The sequence below is a fragment of the Pelobates fuscus genome, chromosome 1, assembly GCF_036172605.1.
Source record: "Pelobates fuscus isolate aPelFus1 chromosome 1, aPelFus1.pri, whole genome shotgun sequence".
In the NCBI taxonomy this organism is placed as follows: domain Eukaryota; kingdom Metazoa; phylum Chordata; class Amphibia; order Anura; family Pelobatidae; genus Pelobates; species Pelobates fuscus.
In genome coordinates this window covers 118,484,477-118,510,162 of record NC_086317.1, presented here as the reverse complement: position 1 = coordinate 118,510,162, position 25,686 = coordinate 118,484,477, and the positions used below count along the sequence as shown (strand labels likewise).

At 35.9% G+C, this 25,686-nt stretch overlaps 1 protein-coding gene across 1 annotated transcript in view; it reads left to right on the top strand.

Annotated features, from left to right (window-relative positions):
* The window catches only part of IL1RAPL1 (interleukin 1 receptor accessory protein like 1), a 1,343,461-nt gene that overhangs the window by 193,541 nt on the left and 1,124,234 nt on the right, over positions 1-25,686 (top strand). The gene's annotated exons all lie outside the window — the stretch shown is intronic.

Genomic DNA, 25,686 nt, shown 5'->3' with positions numbered 1-25,686 from the left:
AGTACTGATAATGGTGTTTCAGTTGATATACTGTAACTAAGCACTGATCATGGTGTTTTACTTGGTAAACTTTACATTGGCAGTAATTAGAATTATTTGCTAGGGCCCTTGCGTAAATTGATTTGTTTTTGCTACAGCTGTTAAAAGTTATGCAATATATCAGCCTAACACAATGTATAGTACGCTACAACTCGAAAGCTAATGACAACTAGCTGTAGCTTTAGCTAACCCTATGTAAACCTGGCTAGCTAGACCTAATTATCTGTAACTCTAGCTAACTCTAACCACACCCCTAGAATATTACTTGAGGCTAAGTGATTCTTACAATTGCAGTGATCACATTGGTACAGCCATTATCTGATTAGAAAACCTGAGCCTGGGACAATATATGTCTATCCTTTCTCATGCCTGAGACATACAGCAATACCCTGGCACATGCCAAAATCAATATGTATCAAGAGTAACACCATATAGCAAGGGACATTAAATTACTGTGCTATTGTTCTGCAGCAATTTGATACCCGGAGTAGGTATTTGGGTGCTATTGTCCTATTGCCTCACTAGTGAGGAGTCCATCAGGGGATAGATAACAAAACCATAAAGGGGTTAAATGTATTTTATTTTTTATTGCAGTATAACTGCTAAATCCAAGAACCCAAGAAATGTGCAAATGTGTCTGTTGTTACAATAATAAAGCCAAGAAACATCTTCAACAAGATGTTTTGGTGAAAGTATTTTTTTTTTTTTTAAATTAACGGATTTAGGAATGATTCGAATTTCTGTATAGTAGGCTGGATAAGGTTTACTAAACTGAGATTATTTAAGTACGTAGATGTACCATTCTTAGTAAAAACAATTCCATCAAGTTAAAGGAAAACTCTGAGCATCATAACCACGATAGCTCAGAGTGAGCTAACGTGGTTATAATGCTTAGAGTTATGGTGCCAAGAGGGCCCTAACGCCCTCTCCCCCATTGTAAGGAGTCAAACCTTTTTGAAGGTTTCCCTGCCTCCATTATTAGATCCAGAGAGCAGGAAGTTCATCAGCAAGATATGTTATTTCTCCTGAGCAAATTCTTGCAATGTTGGGTTTAGCTTACTGGTTGATAGCAATCAGGTGACACAGTAGTGGTTATGGTGCTTGTTCCTTTACATTTCTTTCAGTAACCTACTTACCAAAACTATTTAAGGTTTTACTATGGTTTATTCAGGATATCATACAAAAAAATAGCTGTGCTGGTTGAATTTTGAAACATATTAAAATAACTTGGAATCACAAGTATGAAGGGTAGACAAAAAGAAAAAAAAAGACATTTGCTTTTTCTTGCTATGAAACAGTTTTAACCCCATAATTATTATATAAATGTAATACATGCCAATGCATGGTCAAATATTTTACAATAATAGCCCACTTATCTTCCCCAGTGATCCTATGCAGATTCTCACCTAGCTGCTCAAAAAATGTGTTTTTATCCCTTTGTACATTGTAAAGTAATATGCTTTTAGTTTCAAAATGTTAAACATTAAAAATAATAGCAACATTAATAATATCTATCACAAACATTTATTTTTGTAAAGTGTGTATCTACCTCCAATGGCCATTCTGTTAATGCACGCAAATATTGCCATTATTATACTTTCATTTTCCACCTTTTATTACAGCATGTCATGTACCCCCTGTTTCAGAAGAATTTGTGATTTGTTCATCACAATTCCAGTAGTGAAATAAGCATTCATATAAAGGGCTGTTTTTTTCTACTTAGTTGTGGGAGTAATTGGTGCTCTACCTTTACATGCCCTGCATTCGGTAACAGCTGGTAATCGGCACAAAAAAAATTCTCAGACATTCAAGACTAACAATTATATATAATGTTTGTTTGAGCATAAAGGGAGTCATTCATTTAAGAAATACTCCACAAAGTGTGTTCTCCTAATGTCCAATTAACTTCAGTAAATAGCCAAACTCCAATTTTTTAACCCAGCAGAAACAGATCATTGTGTTTAGCCTACTCAGTATTGCCACATAAAGATGGTAAACCTTATAAATATACACAGCTTACCTTATGAGTTCATAACTTTTTCATTCTAGGGATAAAGTATCAAATGTATTATCTTTATAATCCAAATGTTCTACATTATGACCACATAGCCAAGGAAATGTTGCAGTGTGAAAGTTTACAATATTCTTAGGGACAGTACTATAAATGAATAATGCTATTATCTAATTCTTACGATGCTGGCTAAAAAAAAAAAATGTTTCCAGAATTTTAGAACAGTAAAATGAATCAATACCATAAAAATAAGTATGCTACTTTTATAATAGCTAAAGTTCTTTTTTTTTTATTTTTTTATTCCACAAGTAACTGAAATAAAATATGTTGGCTTTGGATCTTTAATCAACTCACTGATAATGACAAGTGCAATCAGGTCTATTCATCAACCTGTTTCCATAGAAAATATCTATAGTGATAATGTGAATTATTTAGAGATTTTTAAGGGGTCTCTTGTGAACCAAACTTCCAGAGGCATTCAATCTGAGCATTTTCTTTGAGAACGTAATTAAAATTTTAAATAAATTAGCTTGTAATATTGCATGTTTTTTGTGCATCCTTTAGTACTTTTCTTTTTTTGGCAGCCACAAGCAAGTTTAATAATTTTGTTGACCAGGGCATATGGAGAACCTGGTAGTGTCTGGTGTGGGGATGCACAATATCTATTTTTTTTTTGTTCAAGTACTTTCCACATTTGAACTTTCAAATATTCCCTTAAGTCTGCCCAGTGTAAGCAGACATCATGTCTGGTGTATATAAGTCAGAGAGGGGTCTCTAATTGGATGTGTATGGTGTAGGAACTTCTAATTTGAGAGCAAGAAAATGTTGTCAGTTACTGTTTAAAAGGAGGTGCAGGGACCTATCGTCCATGGAAAATATTTGGCAAATGATTTGGTTGAACCAAAAAGGGTGTGAAAATGGGCAAATCAAAAAAAGTGAGCAGAAGTAGCCAACAGAGGAAAAAGAGGATACAGTACTTCAATATTATGTATACTTATTACAATTATAATATATACATTTGTAAATATATATATATATATATATATATATATTTGTTTTACTTCTCCTCCTTTCTTCCATTTAATGGTCATCTCTCACTTGATCTGTAAATAAAGTCAACATTTTGTGGCTGTCCCCAGCAAATTGTAATCATTTTCCTATCAATCATCTTTTTTTTTTTTTGCCAAAGGCAGAAATTTGAATATCAAATCAAACGATCATGTTTGGACCCTTGTGCTAGTTGTTTGCTTGATTATGCATGATGAATCAGAGATAAGGAATTTGGATGATTAGCCTAAATTTGGATGAGCTGCCAAAACCAATACACAAAGTCTAGTCAGTATGACTTATAGTGGTCTTCGACAGAAAAGGTTTGAATATATGTATATTTATAACAATACATTTAGTATTAAAAACAGTGTTTGGTTGCTTTTAAAACAGTTTTCTAGCTGATATGAGCAATCATAATGTGTAATTCTGACTACTAATTACTTTGACCAAGTGACATAATATCTTATAGCTGTTATAAATATTATAGGTAAATTAATTAAAATGACATTTAAAAAGCAACAGACAACTCTGTTCTATTTGTCATAAAGTAAATGCACTGTCTTTTACATCTCAATCATCATCGTAAGGAATGAGTGGCTTTTTAATATAGTCCTTGGTTTTCTCCAGGCTTCTATCCAACTATAACTTGAACACAAAAGATACTTAGAGTTCGAAATATAGGCAATTGTATTTGTATTGCTAAACATAATCTCCCAAATTGAATTTGTATTCATCTCGTCAGTGTATAGTTCCTTTGAGCTAGAGGAATTTATTTACATGCCCTCACTTGAACCTGACACATTCCTCTTTGCATAGGAGGGGAAGGAAAAACTTTAAAAAATACATGTTTACTTTTAATTATAGTTTAAAAAACTGATGCAATTAATCTTATTGCTTACTATAATAATAGGTCATTTTCCATTTACTATTAATCTTTATGAAATAATGGAGAAGTTATTTGAGACAAGAGTAGCTCATTCACTAAAGGAATGTAAGTCTCCCATTATAATGGACTCATAGATGTGATTAAACTATTTGGTTGCGAGGGAGTTAATGATCTGTACATGGAAGGTTTTTTTTTTTTTTAACAGAATAGCTTGCAGTGATGGGTTGCGGCCATTTAGTCATTATATGAGTATTATGTGATTATGTTATATATTATAAGCCCCGTGTTTACAAAAATGTATTTATTCTTTACTAAACCCAAGTTTGTTCAATTACTCTTAATACCTGGCACTCAAAAACCATTTCACTTTTCCTTACATGAAAAGGAAAGGTCTGGAGTAACATGGCTTAGCAAAGTTAGTGAACAAACAATTTCTTATCCTGTATTAAACCCAGCATTTTGAGAATTGAGCAAAAAATATAAGATACTAGAATGTTTCTTACATTAAAAAATCTGGATTTTATTTTTTATTTGATGCAAGAATTACCTGTGTGATAGACTATCATATTAAGTGTATATTCAAGAAAATTCAGCCATAATGGAATCGGTGACCTTGTTAAAGAAAATGTAAATATTTGGTTAGTTAAGCATACCACTTCTGATAGATTAGTTTACGAAGGAAATGAATGAATTTACCACATAAGGGTGATTTGATCCATTCCAAAGCAGTTCGGATCATTGCACAACCTACATATTGGTAATGAAAGCAGAAATGGAATGGTATGCTGACATACAATATTTGCAACATCATTAATCTTAAATAGGAATTTAAGTGGAAAACCCCAATATAGTGAAAAAATAGGCCAAGCCTAATTTATAATTCTTAGTATGGTTTTTATGTCCGTTTGTCATATTTGCAAAATCAATATTGTTGTTTTGGCTCTTTGGTTTTCCCTATGATTCATTTTTAATTAAATAATATCCTTTTCTTAAATAGTCTGTTCTACATTACTGTTACACGTATAATATTATTGTACTTTTTCTAAGGCTTGGTATTATAGTTGGCATGTAAGCAAAGTGCCACTTAGCTAAATTTGGTCAGTCTCCAAAAATCATTTTCTTCTTAACCATAACTGTCTTTTCTAATTACAAATCGGTGTTTTGTTCTTCCTTTTCGTCTTGCTTTTAAAACAGAGTTTTGAAGTTTTGGGCGAAAACAGGGATTCATAAAAAGTTACTTTATTTTATCCTTCAATAACTTTTTAAGCTATAAACTGTTGTTTACAAGAGAAGTTTTTGATATCCAATAAAAGGTAACATCTGTTTTTATTTATTACTGATATAAAAAACACTCTCAATACCAGCTGCAGAATCTCTAACTTGCATCATCCACAAACTGCAGCATATATGACATTGTGTTAATGAATCCCAAGACAGATGCCGGTGTTACAATATTTACCAAATGCAATTTCTCATAAAAGTTTAATTCCGGTAGTTACTCCATACAGAAATGTGTATTTTTGACTCATCGTACTAATATTTCCCACAATAGGTCACCATGTTTTAAAGTTGATAAAAGTGCTCAAATGAAACTTCATTGTTCAGTGTTGTTCATTTTTCATCTTCCTTTTTCCCTTTTCTACATTTTTACAAATTGTTTAAAGGGACACTATAATCACCAGAACAACTACTGCTTATTGTATATGTTCTGGTGAGTAGAATCATTCTCTTCAGGCTCTTTGCAGTAAACACTGTCATTTCAGAGAAAAGGCAGTGTTTACATTAAAGCCTAGTGATACCTCCACTTTCCACTCCTCAGATGGCTACCAGAGGTGCTTCTGGGGCCAGTGCTGTACACTGTACAGAACTGTCATCCAGTGTCTCCATTTTCTGCATGGAGACACTGAACTTTACTCATAGAGATGCATTGATTCAATGTACCTATATGAGAAGATGCTGATAGGCCAGAGCTGTGTTTGAACTGTGCTGGCTCTTCCCCTTATCTGCCTTCTTGACAATCTCAGGCAATCCAATGCCTTCCTATGTGATTGGCTGAGTCAATTACTTCTGATTATATCAGCCAAACAGGCAGATCAGAGGCAGAGCCAGCAGCAGCATACTGGAATAAAAGGTAATATAAACACCTATATTTAGGGGGGAAAGGGAGGACAGGGGGGCTAGGTGGGTTTTTTAACACTATAGTGTCAGGAATGCATGTTTGTGTTTCTGACCTTATAGTGTTCCTTTAAGTAATAGTAAATATTCTGAAATGCAATATATATATATATATATATATATATATATATATCCAAATGAACTGTCAATTCTTTCTTCAATTCAATAAGGGTACTTATATATAGATATTGTAAATATAGTCCACATATGTCTACAGCGACAAGGTTAACTGTCACATAAGCAGAATATTAAAAAAACAAAACAAAAAAAATATGTTAAAGGCAATCGGAAGCTAATAAAATATGCTAAGGGCATACTTAATTCGATGGATATCACATTTTAGAATAGATAGAAGGGTAGTTTCAGTTTTTAATTAATTCAGCGGCTAAATTATTAACCAAGTTAGACTTCTGCCAAATTAGATACAATTCTGCCAAGGCCCATTGATATAGCTGGGTAATTTGGCAATTAACTTGACTAGTTATTTTAACATGATTTAGCCAATATTGAACCACTGATTCTTGTTAAAGTTATGTATTCAGCTTGGTAGAGCTCACAAGATTTGTATCAGCAAAGTAACCCAAACGTTATTTTTTAGATCAAATAAGAAAATTTGTACAGATGAGAGTTTATACTTAACATTAGAGTTCCTGAAACCATATTAAATGTAATAATAACAACATATCACAGTGTTTTTTTATTTTTAATGAGATGCATTTTTAGTTGTCTCACTTTTAATTATAAATGCACAAACATTTTAGGTCTACACTGCAGTAAATGCTCTATCTTTTATATATTTTTCCCAGAACACCAAACTCCTCTTTAAGGAGAGTAGTTAAACCCCATAAGGACCAAACTTCTGGAATAAAAGGGAATCATGACATGTCCCACATGTCATGTGTCCTTAAGGGGTTAAAGATGGTTTTTGCCAGAAATTATCAACTACTTTTGGGGTTTTGTTTTCTTCTTTTTCTTCTTTTTTTTTTTTTTTACAAAATAGATCTGGACTATATTTTAATGGTAGTTATTTAGCTTCATATAGTGCATTATTAAAAAAAATAAAAAAATACTTTTGTCAAATATAATTCTAAAACCATGTTAAATGTTCCTCAATAACATGTTCAGGGATTTGACAGACTCTACCATCTATGATGTGATTCAAAAAGAGGGAGGAACAGAAAAAGCTGTATTTGATGTACTGCTATTACGTTTGTCTATAAGGTTCTCTGTAAAGATCCATGGCAATGCCAATCCAGCAAGTGCTGTTGGGAGGAGAGCAAGGAGAGTATTGGTGCATCATACAATCTTGAGTGGCTTCCACATCAGCTGTGAGTAAAATATAATTTATATGCTTGTGTTACTACACAGTAATTGTATTTGAGCATATATATGAGCATCATTATAGCCAGATTATACAAAATTAGGCGATTAAATATATATATAGCAGCAGCAGACTGGAATAAAAGGTAACATAAACCCCTATATTTAGGGGGGAAAGGGAGGACAGGGGGGCTAGGTGGGGTTTTTAAACTATAGTGTCAGGAATGCATGTTTGTGTTTCTGACCTTATAGTGTTCCTTTAAGTAATAGTAAATATTCTGAAATGCAATATATAGTAAAATATAATTTATATGCTTGTGTAATTGTATTTGAGCATTTGAGTAATTGTATTTGAGCATATATATGAGCATCATTATAGCCAGTTTGTATACAAAATAAAATAAAATAATCTAGTGAGTGCTCTTACATTTTTTTGTATATATATATATATATATATATATATATATATATATATATATATACATATACAAAAAAATGTAAGAGCACTCACTAGATTTTTTAAAGCAAAGTTAAAGTGTATTGAAATTAGCATAAATTATATATAGGTATAACAAAATTCAGTATGTCTGACACTCACACCTAAATATAACAAACCAAAAAGTATAAATGTACCAAGGTCCTGCACAGCGCAGAAACTATATCCCAATACAAAAATGAGAGCACTCACTGGATGCCAAATTTCAAAAAAGTGCATTAAGTGTTGAAGAGATGATCAACGTTATCAACATAACATACAGTGCAATGAATCAATGAATTCCCTTATATAACACACATTAGTGCTGTAAATGATGAATAATAAGTGACTTACCCAGGGCAGGTGTTCAATATGGTGCACTCACCACCAAAGAGATTGAATTAAAATAAGCAACGGAGGACCAAAAGAACATAGAACACAGGAGCTATACAAATCCATCTCTATGGGGAAAGAATAAATGAAATAATAATGCATATCAGACTGAGATAATCGATTACTATTGCTGGATAAAAGTGATAAATGAATAACATGTGAATGTGAGTGCAAAAGAATATGGCAAATAGAGACAAGGAAACAGAAAAACACATGAATGTAGAAAGTTCCCACATAGGATATATATATATATCCTTATAATAATTAAAGCAGCCACCGCAGAAAAATACCTTGATATGTAGATAGCTATAAAAATAAACAATATTGTATTATGTCTCCAATGTGAGAATATCCCAAAAAGGAAAAAGGACAAAATATAAATCTATCACATCAGACTTAAGATAATATGCAGAAATCAAAAGCTTGATAAAGAACGAAAGGTCAAAACTATCATCTTTGCAACATTGAATACACTTTTTTGAATTTTTACATAATACACAATATATACATAATACATAATACATACCAATACAAGAATTATATATTTAATGTTTAATTTATCAAGTGCAGTAGTCAAATTAAAAGGAATTGGCTATTTAGTCATACCAGTTTGCTAATATTTACATCTTTTTTTTTTTTTTTTTTATAATTCTTTATTTTTTGTGTGCATAGTTATACAGTAGGAATACTTTGGCCACAACCGCCTCTACAAGCCTAAAATATCACATATGTAACAGTGGCATAGCTTTGATAAACTTGCACATTTTTAGCATAATAAAAGTAATACAGGCTAGATATGTATACCCTTTAGCTAAACTGGAAGCTTGTCACATCAATAGGGAGGACAGATATAGGGTGCCCAGGTACATTATAGATTCAGGACATGCTGAGTTATTATGATTATGAGAGCTCAACACTATAGGGACCTTCACCCCACAAGAGGACATAGGCTGAAAGCAAGTGAAAGTAACGTAAAACCCGCAATAAGACAAGATCAACATCATGCGAAGGGGGTGCTAATAGGAAACAAAGCAGATTAATGGAGCATAACAGTGCCTAGTAGTTGGGGAGACAAGCTAAACTAGCCGAGCTCAGCAGCAACATGAATTCACCTCCCCATAGGGTTCTCTTTATGATTGGGAGAGTCCAGAACACAAGACACTGAACTATAACATCAAAGGTTAGAACATTAAGATGTGGGATGCCAAGAATAATAAGGGTAGACAGTATCCCCGCAGTTCTCTACAGGGTAGATATGCTTGGCGTAAAGAGGACCACGTTGAGGTCCCATCGGTCACTCCTCAGTCGATGCCTGTTCGGGGCAGGATACAGTCCCGCAGTATGATGCTTTAGGGTGTAGCTCTCCCACTCTCTCCCATGCTGGGTGTCGGGGGTAGGTGAGTGTCCTGCTTCCTGTTGTGAAAGTGGGTCGGTTGTCTCCATACCTTCAGCTCAAGTCCTTGAGGGGTGCCCGAACTCCAAAGGTCTTCCACTGCTGGTGATGTACTGTCAGGAAGGCGTTTCCAGGGGGCTGGAGTGTTTGGATCTGAGGTCCCCTATGGCAGCACTGTATGTGTGGAATTGCACTAATACCCCGGAAGTCTGTGCAGTGCTAGGTTGGTGTTTTGCTTCCTTTGGTGCCCTGTCCCCTTGGGGGAGCTTTATCAATCGGTATTGCCGGACAGGTTGGCTCCAGAGAGCTGCTGCTCATTTGGTAGGAGGAGAGGAAAATCGTTGTGCACCAAGCTGTGCCTAAAGTTGCCGGCATATGCAGTCAAAGGCTGCAAGGAGCGTATTCTGCTCATGTGTAGTCGTTGGGTGGTGCCGGCAGCCATCTTTAAACTGTTGAGTGTCAGCACCCAGCGGGTCCGCCACGTGGGTAGGCTGTAAGCAGGCCTTCAGAGGAGCGGGTGCAGGTCTGGCGGCCATCTTGTCTTGGGCTCACTTGGTGACGCGGTATTGTATTGCCTCCAAGCTCCGTTATGGGGCGAGGACCGGGATAACCCCCCCGGTCCCGAGGGGGGGGATCGGGGCAGGGCCCGCAACAATTCAGCTTCTCTGTTGGGCCCCGTAGGGCAGGATAGTGGAGTGGCGGCCGTCCACTCCACTCACCGCCGGGCAAGTCTCGCTTGGCATGGCAGATATCTCTCCCCCGAGGGACTTAAACTCCTGGAGTAAGCCTCTCCTCGGCTCCGGTGGCCCTTCAGCACCGATGGTCGCAGTTGTGGGTCATATAAATTGCCAAAAGACCCCTTTTTTAGGCTTGTTTGTATGTGGTTTGCAGGAGCTCGTCCTTCCTGCGACCGTTCAGCTCGGCGGCCCGGCCCCGCCCCAATATTTACATCTTAAAATGAGAATGTCTTAAAATCATGGACATGTTTTCACAGCCACGTTCAAAGCTCAGTTTGTAGCATATCCATGCAAGATGTAGCACTGTATCCATGTAACTTGGAGGTACTGTTCAGTCTGATCTTCCTCTCGAAACAGCTGTCCATGAGTGGTTCACTGGCTTTGCTCCTCTTCCTGAGTTGTGTTTCAAAGCTGTTGTATACAGTAGACACATACTCCAAGGAATCCATATATAAAGTGGAATTATGAGGCAAAAATGTGGTTCTGTGTTGAGCTCATTTGGATATGCCTACCCAGAATCCCTTGCAGTAGTTAGAGCACTGTTAAAGTGGGATTTATGTGGGAAAAGCAAGTCTTATGGCTTGACTGGTGTGTGTATTTGTGTTTAGCAATGTATTAACTATATATAAATATATATATAGATTGATACATAGATAGTTATATACATTATATATGCATTAACATTCTGAAAATTATATATTTTAAATCATGCTGTATATATTTGGATGTATGAAAACATGGAAGAAGTGAATAAACAACGTTAGAACTTATTTCTTCCTTAGTTTCCTTTTAAATGCAGCGTGTACAAAGTGTTTCGGTTAGTAATTACCTTCTTGTGCTTCTTTTCAGAACATTTTCTAAATATTCATGACACTAACTGTTTTTTATAATGAATAGTCAATATCCTGGAATTTTGAAGGCCACAATACTGTCATCAGACTGGGAAATAAAGATGAGTTAATGTAGTAGATTAATCTGCTAAAAGCTCTTAATCAGTAATGAGTCCAAAGGAATCCCAATTTAGCTATTCACTGCAGGCTAGTTCAAACTAATTGTAATTTAGTCTACATTGTAAGAAAGTGTTAATCATAAATGCTAAACTTACACTGAGAATTCTAATCTTTAGTTTTTAATATCTCAATTACTTTTATATTACCTTGACCTCAGGTGGTGATATAAATGTCAATGTCACTTAAATGCATTTGTTTCTTCATGGAAGCATTTAAAACACATTCATAAGTAAAACAAGAACAATTTAATTGTAAGATAGTATCAACCAAATCACTTATGTTTTTTCCTCCTAGCCCTTTGTAGTTTTGTATTTCCTTTTGAATTGTTTTGCTACTATCCTGTCCACTCCAGTAATGGCTTTCGCCCTATGGAGATAAAAAATTTACCATAAGGAACTCCTGCGAACCACAGAAGGATTGCATTATGTTGCCTTTCAATTTTCTGAAAGTGTACACAAGCCTCTACTGCTCAAAGTACACTGCTGAATTATACCTGATATATAGGGGGTGAGGGGGAGCTGGGGAAAGGGGGGCTCTGTGTACATATAGGGCTACTTATAAACTGAAAATGGTTTAGCCAGGAAATTGTGCTTATTTTATGTGAACATATTTTCCAAGGATGTGTTAGGTGGCAAGATTATTGGGTCCTAGGATTTGGAAGTATTTAGAACAAAGTGGTAGTGTTCATGAAAAGTGGATTAGTGGTTTAAGGGGGGCTCTGCTATGTATTGCTGAGAATCATATGAGTTACAACTAAAGGGGCACTATTGTCATCTAAACAAGTTTTGTTAAATTAAGCAGTTTTGTATGCCTCTGATGTTTCAATGCTCAAGTCACTGCCATTTAGGAGTTAAATTACTTTTGTTACTATTTATGCACCCTAGCAACACCTCCCTTGGCTGTGGCTGACACAGCCTGCGTGAAAAAAATGTGTTTTATTTTCAATCAGATGTAACATTCTTTAAATATTTTTATCTCTTTCTCTTTAAATTTAAATTTAATTACATACAGGATGCTCTAGTGGAGTCTAGCAAAGCTATCCACAGTGTAGGAGATTTTCTAAACTAAACAGAATTTGCAATAAAGGAAGTGTAAACATTAGATGACTCTTTACAGGAAGTGTTTAGGAAGGCTGTGTAAGTCACATGCAGTCAGATTTGCCTTGGGCTGCATAAATAATGTGTCTTAACTCCTAAATTGAGTTGTGAACAGTGACACTGCATTTCTATACACAAAAACTGCTTCATTAAGCTAAAGTTATTTTGGTGACTATAGTGTCCCTTTAATACCACCTTGAAGAGAGCTATCCATAACTCGAAACCCCTTAATCTTGAATATTTTTTAGGTAGTTTATTTAACCTCTATATTTATTAGCAAGTAGAATTGAAATAATAATAATACTTTGAAAAGCTATGCATCGAGGACTAAATAAGGATTTGGGGCTAAGTATATGTATTCCTACCAGATATTTATTCCCACATGTAACGCCACAGTGTTTCTTTAAGAAATATTTATTGAAGACACTAATCATATTCAGACATTTATTTGCATGGGGGAACAATTAATTTAATTATCTATGGGCGCATTTTAAAAGGATTTGGGCATTCTGTTGGTATATTATTTATCAGATAGATTCCACAAATCTTTGTTTTGTCTCCATAGGAACAATATAGAATTGCAAAACTGGTATTGTGTGATATGGTTTTCCGAATCAAGCATATACATTAACTAAGAGCACCATTTAAGAGACCAAGGAATGAAGAAATCAAAATAAACTTCCAGCTTTTCAAATTAATTAGTCCTATTAGTCCGTCATCCTCTGCACGTGAATTGAGAAGAAATGGTAGTTGTCAACTTATTTGGGGGTGCTTAGGCTTCCTACTTCTTTTATAAACAAACTGTCTTCATGTGACTTGCTTTTTGGCAATAATTAACAATTATTATGCCTGTCATATGACTTGTTGTAATGTTAAAGATAAGACTTACTGAAAGTGATGAGGCAAGGAGGTTTTCATGGTTGTCTACAAACATTTATTGGAGAGACTTTGCAAATAAAAATCAATTTAAGTATTTTATTTACCAATCATTTGTATATTTTGTTAAACTAAAATATAGCATTCACTTTTTTAAATACTAAAATATAGCTCGGCAACTCGCCTATCATTCTTTCCCTTTAACAACTGTAAACATAATTACAGGACACTAACACGTGTTATTGAATGCACTAAACGAAATCGCACAACGAACAAACAAGCAAATGTGATAAAATGTTGCTATTCGTCACCTCTGTAAAAAACAATTTCTGAAGGCTTTATTTTGTTTAGATGCTTTATTTAGAAGACAAAGCATACAGCTATACAATATATACTTAGACATCCAAAGAACAAGGCCATGTCTCAGTTGTCAATATGAAACATATACGACAACACTAAAGGATGTATTTTATTATTAAATCAGTACATACACCATAGTCATATTAGAGAAAGGCAGCAAGTCACCAGTTCTCCCTAGCTTTAATTACATGTTGAGAAGAAGTGAGTTTTAATTGGCCAAGCCCTTGGTAATTCATGTGGTTAAAACTGTAAAATAAATCTTATTTTTGTATTTAACATTTGCCATTTTTTTCAAACTTAGAAAATGGTCATTTAAAATACATAAACATTGAAACTATTGAATAATTATTATAATTTTTTTTAAACATGTTGCATGAGGAAATATCTTACTGAATGAAAAAATCAGTATAGAAGAATGGATTTAAAAAAAAAAAAAAATTGTGATTGGCCAGGGAATCTAACAGGGTTGTTTACTAAGTTGTGAATCAAAAAAATTCTAAGAGAATGCAAACAGAAATTTCAAATTTTGAACCCAAACTGTCAAAACAGAGTTCCAATTAGCTATTAGCAATTAGCTATTTCTGACTAATTTTTTAAATTCACTTTGAACTCCCAGCAATTCACACTTTAGTGGATAACTGTAAGTATTAAGTGATGGCGTGGGTAAACATGTTACCATCAGAATTATGGATGACTTGATCAGATTACCTCCCACAGCAATATTGCTAACCTGTCTAACTGTAGATGATAGATTAGTTTCTTACAATAACCGCAAAAGTCTTGCCTAAAACTTAAGGGGATACTGAAATGTGTCAAGAGTGTGTCCTTTTTTCATTTTACAAAAGTACAGATTTCAACAGAAATTGGCACTTTTTAAATTAACCTTGTTACACCCCCCTGTTCTTGTTATTTCCTGCTTTGTTTAGCTCAGTCGTGCTAAACTCAAGAGCCAGAGCATCTGCCTTGCAGAGACCTCCAACTAAGCTGCATTGAGAAGCTTATCACTGGACAGTCACAGAAAGTCTGGGCTTGGGAAAAAGGAAGGGGCAGTAGACAAAATAACTGCAAATTTTGCTGAAAAGGCAGAAGACAATGGAAGGCAGCCAAAAAAAAAAAAAAACCCTGCAAATTTTGTATGCTGTTTTTGAAATACCCCTCCCCCCAAAAAAAATTAAAAAAAATAATGAAAATTGCACAATGGCACCTGTCAATGGGTTGGATATATTAGGCAGTAAGTAAACAGTCAGTTCTTGAATTTCATGTGTTGGATGCAGAAAAATGGGCAAGGGAAAATAGTGATGGCTAGATGACTGGGTCAGAGCATCTTGAAAACGGCAAATCTTGGGGCATGTTCCTCAAATGCAGTTGTTAGTACCTACCAAAGGTGGTGCAAGAAAGGATAAGCTGTGAACCAGTGTCCAGATCATGGGTGCTAAAGTCTCATTGATGACATGGTGAGTGAAGGCTAGCCCATCTGGACTGATCACAGAGGCTAGCTGCTGTTACTCAGATTGCTGAAAAACTTAGTGCTGACCATGACAGAATATACAATGAATCCCAGTTTCCTATGAATGGTGCTGCGTAGCTGCAGACCATTCAGAGTGTGTGTAATGACAACTGTCCATTGCAAAAAAGTGCCTTTAATGGGGATGTGAGCATCAGAACTGGACCATGGAGTAATAGAATAATGTCCAGTTTCCTATGAATGGTGCTGCGTAGCTGCAGACCATTCAGAGTGCGTGTAATGACAACTGTCCATTGCAAAAAAGTGCCTTTAATGGGGATGTGAGCATCAGAACTGGACCATGGAGTAATAGAATAATGTTGCCTTGTCTGGTGAATCATGTTTATTTTTTAGATCAGGTTGATGACTGGCTACGTGGGTCTTGTTAACCTGGGGAAGAGATGGCAGCAATATGCATTATGGAAAGAAAGCAGGTTCACAGAGGCAGTGTTATGCTCTGGGCAATGTTCTGCTGGCAAACCTTGGGTCCAGGAATTAATGTGGATGCTACTTTGACACATACCACCTACCTAGAGATTGTTACAAACCAAGTACGCCTCTTCATTCCAATGCCAATGGTGTTCCCTGATGACAGAGGCCTCTTTCAGCAGGATAATGCACATTGCCACACTGCAAAAACCATTCAGGAATGATTTGAGGACATGCTGCTGATATCTTGGTGCCAAATACCACAGGATGCATTCAGATGTTTTGTAGAGTCCATGCCTTGATGCATCAGAGCTTTTTTGGCAAAACAAGGGGATGATGGTTTTACTATTGTGGCTGATTAGTGTATGTACTAAACAGTGATTTATATATTTTTTTTTATATTTGGGCTATGGACTGCCCCTTTAACTTTATTAGAGACCCAAAGGAGGAAATAAAATGTGATTTAATGGTACCCATCAAGATTATATCTTTTAATTTGATTTTGACAGCACCACACTAATTTCCCCATGTTCTCCTCATTCCTCTAGTCACAAAATCTCATACATGTTTAAAGGCCATTGAAGAGACATGTTAGCTGTCTGCTCAGGGACATATAAATCTGACCCTGTTATAAATCTCATTAAATGGTAATAATAAAAAGATAAATTATAGCCAATAAAAAGGTAGGCATACTTATGTTTACAACAAGTATTGCTATAAGTATTGTAAATGGCCCATTCAGAAAACACTTAACATCCAAATTACTGGCTATAGTTTTTACTAAACATATATATTATCTTCACCTAACACACACTTTGCGGTTAATTTTTAGTGATAGGTTAGTTTACTGTAGGGGTTAATATTTAGTGATAGTGAAGGTATGGGTTTAATCAGATGATAGAAAAGATCTGTCCTTGTAAATAACAAGCAGGTCAAATAGCGTGTTTAACAAACATGCTTTTTTTTTAACTTTTACACCAAGGTTAAAATAAACTAAATTCTTCAGTTTTTTTATATTTGTCCTTATTCCACATACATGTATCAAAGCACTATCAATGATCCTTCCGTTTATACATAATTTTGAAAGCAATGTTGTGACAAAGCTATATCTCACTAGAGTTCTGGCAAATCAATACAGCATCTCCCTGTAGACTTATTTTGGAAAATGAAGCAATATACAGTATATCAAAAAAATCGGAAAGTGTGATTGAATAGGTTGAAGAAAATAATGGTGGCTGAGAAGACTGCGCATTTATATCAAAATAGAAATCCATTGTACATATTCCTTTTTAGTCGTAATTAGCTAATAGTTTAGATTTCCTGCACGCGATGCAAACTATTCAATCTCTTCCACATACAACATTTTATAATAATTGATTGAATATAATCTGTATGCAGTACGATGCTTTTAATTTAATAATCTGCTTCCCTGCATAAATTCTACTTAGTGACCTCAGTTCTATATATTAGAAAATTTCAAGAAAATCAACAAATTTTCAAAAGCTTGCTAGTATTATAAAAAACACACAGAAGAGTCATTAGCGATTAAAACGCATGCACAAAAATATACATCTTTTATGTTTGTTTTTTTTATATTTTACTGGTGATGTGAATCTCTTGTATGATTTAATCCGTCCTGAGTTCTGATACATCTTAAAAGAGAAAAGCTGGGATGCCATGGGAACTGACATTTCAGATAAGCTAAGTATTGTTTTTTCAGCTAATACACACTATCAAGCTTTCCTACTCAATTCTCTAATGTAATATTCTTTTTTTGACCATAATGACCAGCTTACTTTGCAGATGGCACTGAACACTTTTATTTTATTTAACATGACTTCAGATCTAGAGAGGGTAAACATTAACAATCTTCAGTGCAGCTTACCATTTAGAAATCATAAGAAAAAAGGGAGAAAAAATAAAACAAAAATTTTTTTTGTTCCTAGTACATTCTATTAGAAATGATATAAATATATATATATATATATATATATATATATATATATATATATATATATATATATATATATATATATATACTGAACAAAATTATAAACTCAACACTTTTGGTTTTTGCCCCCATTTTTCATGAGTTGAACTCAAAGATCTAAGACTTTTTCTATGTACACAAAAGGCCTTTTTCTCTTAAATATTGTTCACAAATCTGTCTAAATCTGTGTTGGTGAGCACTTCTCCTTTGCCGAGATAATCCATCCACCACACAGGTGTGGCATATCAAGATGCTGATTAGACAGCATGATTATTGCAAAGGTGTGCCTTAGGCTGGCCACAATAAAAGGCCACTCTAAAATGTGCAGTTTTATCATACAGCTCAATGCCACAGATGTCGCAAGTTTTGAGGGAGCATGCAATTGGAATGCTGGCTGCAGGAATGTCCACCAGAGCTGTTGCCGTGAATTGAACATTCATTTCTCTACCATAAGCCGTTTCCAACATGCCTCACAACCTCAGACCATGTGTAACCACACCAGCCCAGGACCTCCACATCCTGCATCTTAACCTCCAAGACCAGGCACCCGGACAGCTGCTGCAACAAACGGTTTGCATAACCAAAGAATTTCTGCACAAACTGTCAGAAACCATCTCAGGGAAGCTCATTTGCATGCTCGTCGTCCTCATCGGGGTCTCGACCTGACTGCAGTTCGTCGTCGTAACCGACTTGAGTGGGCAAATGCTCACATTTGATGGCGTCTGTCACTTTGGAGAGGTATCCTCTTCATGGATGAATCCTGGTTTTCACTGTACAGGGCAGATGGCAGACAGCGTGTATGGCATCGTGTGGATGAGCGGTTTGCTGATGTCAATGTTGTGGATCGAGTGGCCCATGGTGGCAGTGGGGGTTATGGTATGGGCAGGTGTATGTTATGGACAACTAACACAGGTGCATTTTATTGATAGCATTTTGAATGCACAGAGATACCGTGATGAGATCCTGAGGCCCATTGTTGTGCCATTCATCCACGACCATCACCTCATGTTGCAGCATGATAATGCACGGACCCATGTTGCAAGGATCTGTACACAATTCCTGGGAGTTAAACACATTTCAGTTCTTGCATGACTAGCATACTAACCAGACATGTCACCCATTGAGCATGTTTGGGGGCTCTGGATCGACGTATACGACAGTGTGTTCCAGGTCCTGCCAATATCCAGCAACTTTGCACAGCCATTAGAAGAGAAGTGGACCACCATTCCACAGGCCACTCTCAGCAGCCTGATCTATGCGAAGGAGATGTGTTGCACTGCATGAGGAAAATGGTGGTCACATCAGATACTAGCTAGTTTTCAGAACCCCTCCAGACCTCACCAATACAGTAAAACTGCACATTTTAGAGTGTCCTTTTATTGTGGCCAGCCTAAGGCACACCTGTGCATTAATCATGCTGTCTAATCAGCATCTTGATATGCCACATCTGTGAGGTGGTTGGATTATCTCGGTAAAGGAGAAGTGCTCACTAACACAGATTTAGACAGATTTGTGAACAATATTTGAGAGAAATAGGCCTTTTGTGTACATAGAAAAAGTCTTAGATCTTTGAGTTCAGCTCATGAAAAAGTGGGGGCAAAAACAAAAGTGTGGCGTTTATAATTTTGTTCAGTGTATTTATATATATATATATCTGCCACTAAAATAATTAGAAATTACTAGTCACTTTTTGGGAAGTCAATTGTAACTGCAAATCACTGATCTGAAGCTAGGCAGAAAAACATCTGTTTATCAGTTTGCTTTGAAGAGTGATATTGTCAGCTTTCATAATTCTAAATATCATCTTTCTATTTACTAGGTTACACTAACATGTTATGTAGGATATTACACAATTTCACTGGATTGTTTTTCATCAATTAAGTTGACCTTTTTTTTATTTAATAATTTTTTTTTTTTTTACCAATAGCACTGAATAATCCCAATCAATCGGGAGAACATCTGAAATTCAATATGCCTGACCTTGAGCATGAGTATTGTTGGATAGACATAATCCCTGTAACATTAATTATATTATCACAGCTACATTAATTTATTATGCAATATTTTGCCACTGTACTAAAAGTCTAGTGCTTCTGTACGTTAAGTAGAATGTACCAGTAATATAATAATTTCACTTGGAACTACCATATCTCCCTTTAGCCTTGTTCACTCCAAAATTAACTCAGCCTTTTATTGTTCAAATACAATTATCCCATGTGCAAAAATCCCATTTGCTCTAAATTGCAATTCTCTGACAAATTGTAAAACCTTCAGGTTAAAAGACTTTCTGCTTTTTAATTACTGTACTATTTTCAGTAATCCTTCTGTTGCAAGAATTTCACAACTTTTTCTGACATTTACCACAAAGGAAACTAATGTCAGCTATCACTGTGGTCAGTGGTGCACACTAAGGGATTATGGGTAGAATGAATTATATTTTCTTCAAGATGATGATGTGCAAAGTTGACAGGTTGTTGTGTGACATGGCGTATCTTTCCAACCATATTTGCTCCACTAAACAATAGCATATTCAGGCGATAATGTCCAAACTGACAATCTCTCGTCATCTCTGCAAGTGAACTGAAGTAATTTATATGCATACCCAATATCAATAATGTTGCTAAATCAATTTTGTATGCCAACCAACATGTAAATATCTCCAGACACTAGTTATTTATTCACAGTTAGCATACAGGAAGATTACATATTCTGTTTTAGTGAGAAGTGTGTGTAATCTTTCTTCAGTATATTGCATGACAGGAAGATTAAATGCCTGGAGATTTTTTTTTTTCTAGAAATAATTTATAACTAATTAAATGCAATCTATTGCATAATAAATACATAGGCCATATAGTAAACATGTTAACCCCTTAAGGCTCAACTTCTAAATCAAAATAAAACCTAGAGTTTGTGTTGTGTTTGTTCCACCGTAATATAAGGGTTTCTCTTTAATTTTACTTATACATATCATAAATATTTGTTTAAAGTACAGAAAGGTATTTTTAAATATTGTATATGTATACGTAACATAGCATTACATTTTACTGAAATGTTAAAAAGAGAAAAAATGGAAAACAAATACACTCATATTTTTCATTATATAGTTTCATAATTGTGATTATAAAAATTTCTACAGATCAAGTGCAATCTCAAATTAGATTCACATATTAGTCCTGATTTTTAAATGCCTTATAGGTGTAGGATCTAAAAAATGTTTTGATAGTTAAGGCTAAACATATACCAACCCCAAAAACATATACCAATCCTATCCCTAACTGTATGCTTACACAATACTCACCATACTCCTACCCCAACCTTACCCCAACCATAATCAAACACACAATCAGCATTGACCTTACCCAACATTATCTCTTACACTAAACCTACACTAACCATACCATGACACTAACCCTAAACCTAAACGAATCTAACCTTGCCCTATGGCTAACTCTAAGGCTAATTCAAAGGGATCCCGTCTGTTGATATAAGTAGAGAGATTTCCCAACTAAAATGGTAGAAAGTGGTCTATGAGTGCCATCTACTGGCTGATTGCAGCATGAGAGGGAGATCTCCGTCTCATGCTGCAGCTCTGGGAGCATGCTGTCTCAGCCAATCACACTCAGATTGGTAGTAGGCAGCTTGAAAGGTAGTGCAAGTATCAGTAGAACATGCAGGAAGAACCTTTCAGGATCCTTTGAGAACCTGGGGTCTCCCTCAGACTAAGAGCAAGCTCAAAATCTCCATGGCTGAGCGCTTAGTCATGGGGAATTAAATGGCAGCACTCACTTTGAGTGCAGTATACAGTTCAATATGCTGTCTGGCTTAACTAAATATGGTCCCAGCTGACAGAAAGGAGTCCTAGATATTGATCAATACCCTGCTGTGAGAATGGATTTAACCACGCTTACACCAAAATGTTAGGATATTCTATGCTGTCCTAATGTCATTACGTCTCACTTTGTGGAGGACAACATTAAGTAGTTAATGGAACAGTGAAACCTATTATCCAGTTTTCTATAAATTAACACAGATATATTCAGTAAACTGAGTTAAAATATCAAAACTGCAAAAATAACTGTGTTTGAGAATTTTACCATTTTGGTAAAAAAATGTGGTTCCGATGTTCCAGTTTTGCAAATAAAACTCATTACTTTGATTTGTGCCAATGGAATTTAGTGTACTACATAGGATTTATCATAAAAAATATCATATCAAATATATCTATATGTTTTCCTGCTTAGAACAGATGGGTGTCCCCATAGGATCAAAGCTGACTTGTTGTACCTAGAACTTAAATAGGGGCAATTTATATGTGAACATTTTGCTCTGGGATGTAAAAGTATTCTTTACTTCACTAGTCCATGAGGATATTTTGTAGCATCAATGTTCTAATAAATTATTTTTGGTTACAAACAGAGCTACTATTGTTGTTGTTGTCATTATATGTTATTAATTTATGTATTATATGAAGTCATTATTTTTTAAGAATAAATGGGATTAAGTTCAGCAATTTTGTAATTCATTTTTTATCATTTTAATAATGTATGTATGCAGTTAGTCATCCACTGCAAAGTTAGCAGAAAAAAAAACAAGGTGCAGAACCCAGTTACCCCAAAATACACAAGGTCTGGCAAGATAAGGAGAGGTATACAAGATGAGTTAGAGGAGATTGAAAGTCAAAGACAAAAATGGTGTTATGTTAATTAGAAGAGAAACACAGAGGAATGAGACCCTGTGACAGAGACAGAGAAATAAAATGGAGGAGATAGAGTGGCATTGGGAATTTGCCCTGGATATAGCATTGAAGCAGGAATTGGAGCATTTTGTTGTAAGCTAAAGCCCCAGGACCATGGACTAGACTTGTGCATTTAGTTTCAAAAGAATTACATTTTGTGCAATAAGTCTTTTGTTCCAAATCCCAAAATGCTATATGGATGAATCATGAAACAAACAAAACAGACAATGGACAAAAACTTTTAATGCCACAAAAAAGATGATTGCAATAAAAAAAATCTATAATTATAAATCATATATTGAATACATTTAGAATGTATAAATATAATTTTTTTCAGCTGCTCCTCTTTTTCCCTCTATTGGTTACTTCTTCTCACTTGAACTTTGATCCAAATGGCATATTATTTATATTTTGCAGTATACTGATTTTTTTTTGGTTGGTTTGTATTATTTTCCCAAAAACAACCACATGGCCAAATTTTGTCTGAAACAAAAAACCACATAGACAAAACCTGAATCACGCAAGCCATTTTTTTTCTAACAAACATTTTTTTTTACAGATCACAATATATTCCAAGTGTAAAAAAAAAGCTAATTTTATTGCTTTAAATATCACACGTAGTAACTGCTTTTTACCTCGTAGCAAATTGACCCTAAGATATGAACATAATAACAGATACTTTCCTATGCTCCGACCATTGCTTATGATTTTATGAGGTACTGATTGCCTAATGTATTCTTCAGAATAAACAAGTATTTGTGTCATGTTGTCCACAGCTACAAGTCTGAGTGAATGTGGCAGTCTCATTATAGTTATAAATAAAATATTGCCTTATCTAAAGAAAGGTCTGGTTTTGTTCTACTAAATTGTCGTTCTCTAGTGAAACATTAATGGCACAATTTCAAAGGATTTTTGCAAAATTCAAACAGGTCACATGCACTGCATCGTTATGGTTTTCTATCCATTGAGAGCTTCATAGAAGCAGGTTAATTACTATCATAATACTCTTATCGTCTAACATACATACAATTGAATGTTCTATATACTGTTTCTTAGCAACCCCAACAAGAACATGCATCCTTTTTAAAAGGGCAGATTATTAAAAACTTACATTATATATGAGGAAAATAAATGCTTGCAAATTTGTAATAACAGTCATGTAAGCATCAGGAGCACACTGCTCATCTCAGATTGTACTACTGCATGTTTATTTACATGTACTTATTTGTGTGCTCCATCTTATCAATGTAAAGCAATATGTAGCATATTGATGCACAAAATATATAGTACTACAGGTTTAACCATTGCCATGCAATGCAAAATGTGCACATATGGTTTGGCAAATCAGGCTGTATGCTTTGCTTCTCTTATTTTCATTTGGTATTTACTATATAATTTATCAAGTGAAATAGGTAGACAAAATTAGGTTTATGTGTGAGTGTGTATTATTTTGTTGCTTTGCTAGACATATATGCCCAAGATATATGCTGCTCAAGCATTTTTCTTGCATTGTAAAGGAACACTCCAAACATCATAAACACTATGGCACAAGGGTAGGCAATCTTTGTCACTCAAAATGTGATGGACTACATCTCCCTTGATGCCTTGTCAGTATTATGGCTGTAAGAGCATTATGGGAGATGTAGTCCATAACATCTGGAGTGCTGAAGGTTGCCTACTTTTATATTAGGTGTTGTAGTTTTCTTCTGGTGCCAGCAGAACCCTGGTGCCACTCTATTGTAAGAAGTCAACTATGTTAGAATAGTTTGACTACTTATGTGGGGTCTGCAGGTAGGCACTGTCTGCCTTGCTGTAGCAAGTTCCTGCTTAAATCCTTCTGCTATCTCTCCTGAGCTACGGGTTGTATTGCAGGGCCACCCAATTGGCTCACAGCATACACTCTCAGCCAATAAACTAAGCTCTGCACTGCTTATAGCTCAGCTGAGAGCAGGGCCGGCCTTAGGCATTTAGACGCCCTGTGCGAAAAATCTTAACAGCGCCCCCCCCCCCGTCATCCATGCTGTTATGTTTGTGTTGTCTGTGTATGTAATAGTACGTGTGATGACTGTGTGTGATATGTATGCTATGTGTGATATTTGTAATGGGTATATTAACAGTGTGTGATATGCGTGTATTGGTTGTATGTGACACACACACACACAGAGTCAGACGGCCATACACACACAGGAAGACATCCACACACACACAAGCAGACAGTCATACACACACACACAGGCAGACAGTCATACACACATACACACAGACACACAAAGGCAGACAGTCATACACACAGACACACACAGGCAGACAGTCAGTCATACACACAGACACACACAGACAGTAATACACACAGACACACACAGAGGCAGACAGTAATACACACAGACAAACACACAGAGGCAGACAGTAATACACACAGACACACAGTGGCAGACAGTCATATACACACACACACACACACACGCAGACAGTCATACACACACACACACACACACACAGGCAGATAGTCATACATACAGAGGCAGACAGTCATACACACAGACACACAGAGGCAGACAGTCATACACACACACACACAGACAGTAACACACACACACACACAGAGGCAGACAGTCATACACACAGGCAGAGAGTCACACTCACATGACAAGCACACAGTTACCTGTGGAGTTCATTGTGGAGGCAGTGCAGCTCCTGGTGACTGGTGGGGAAGCAGGGACTCCTTCCTGCTTCCCCTGCAGCAGTTTTCCGGCGCTTTTAGCTCCGCCCCCGCCGCACGGTAAGCTCCGCCCCCGCTGCAAATTTTTTTTTTTTTAAAAAAAAACATTTTTTTTTTTTTTTAAATCGGCTGTGCGGCCGCACGGCGCCCCCTGCTCCATGGCGCCCTGTGCGGCCGCACAGCTCGCACACCCCTAAGGCCGGCCCTGGCTGAGAGTTCTGGCTGCAGTGGAGGCAGGGAGCAGCACCTGTGAGACCCAGGTAAGAAGTTAAAACCTAAAATCTTTCTGTAATAAGGTTCATTGTGATGTTAGGGTAATTTGTGTAAAAATGTTCTGCAAATTTTTTTGTAGGAAGTTCTAACTAGAACTAATTTAGATGATATAAATGAAATGGGCATACTGCCTCTTTAAAAATATACCAGTGGGGGCGGAGCCAAGCAGCCAAACTGAGCAGACGTGCCGAGTTCCAGCTCCTGATCCAAAACG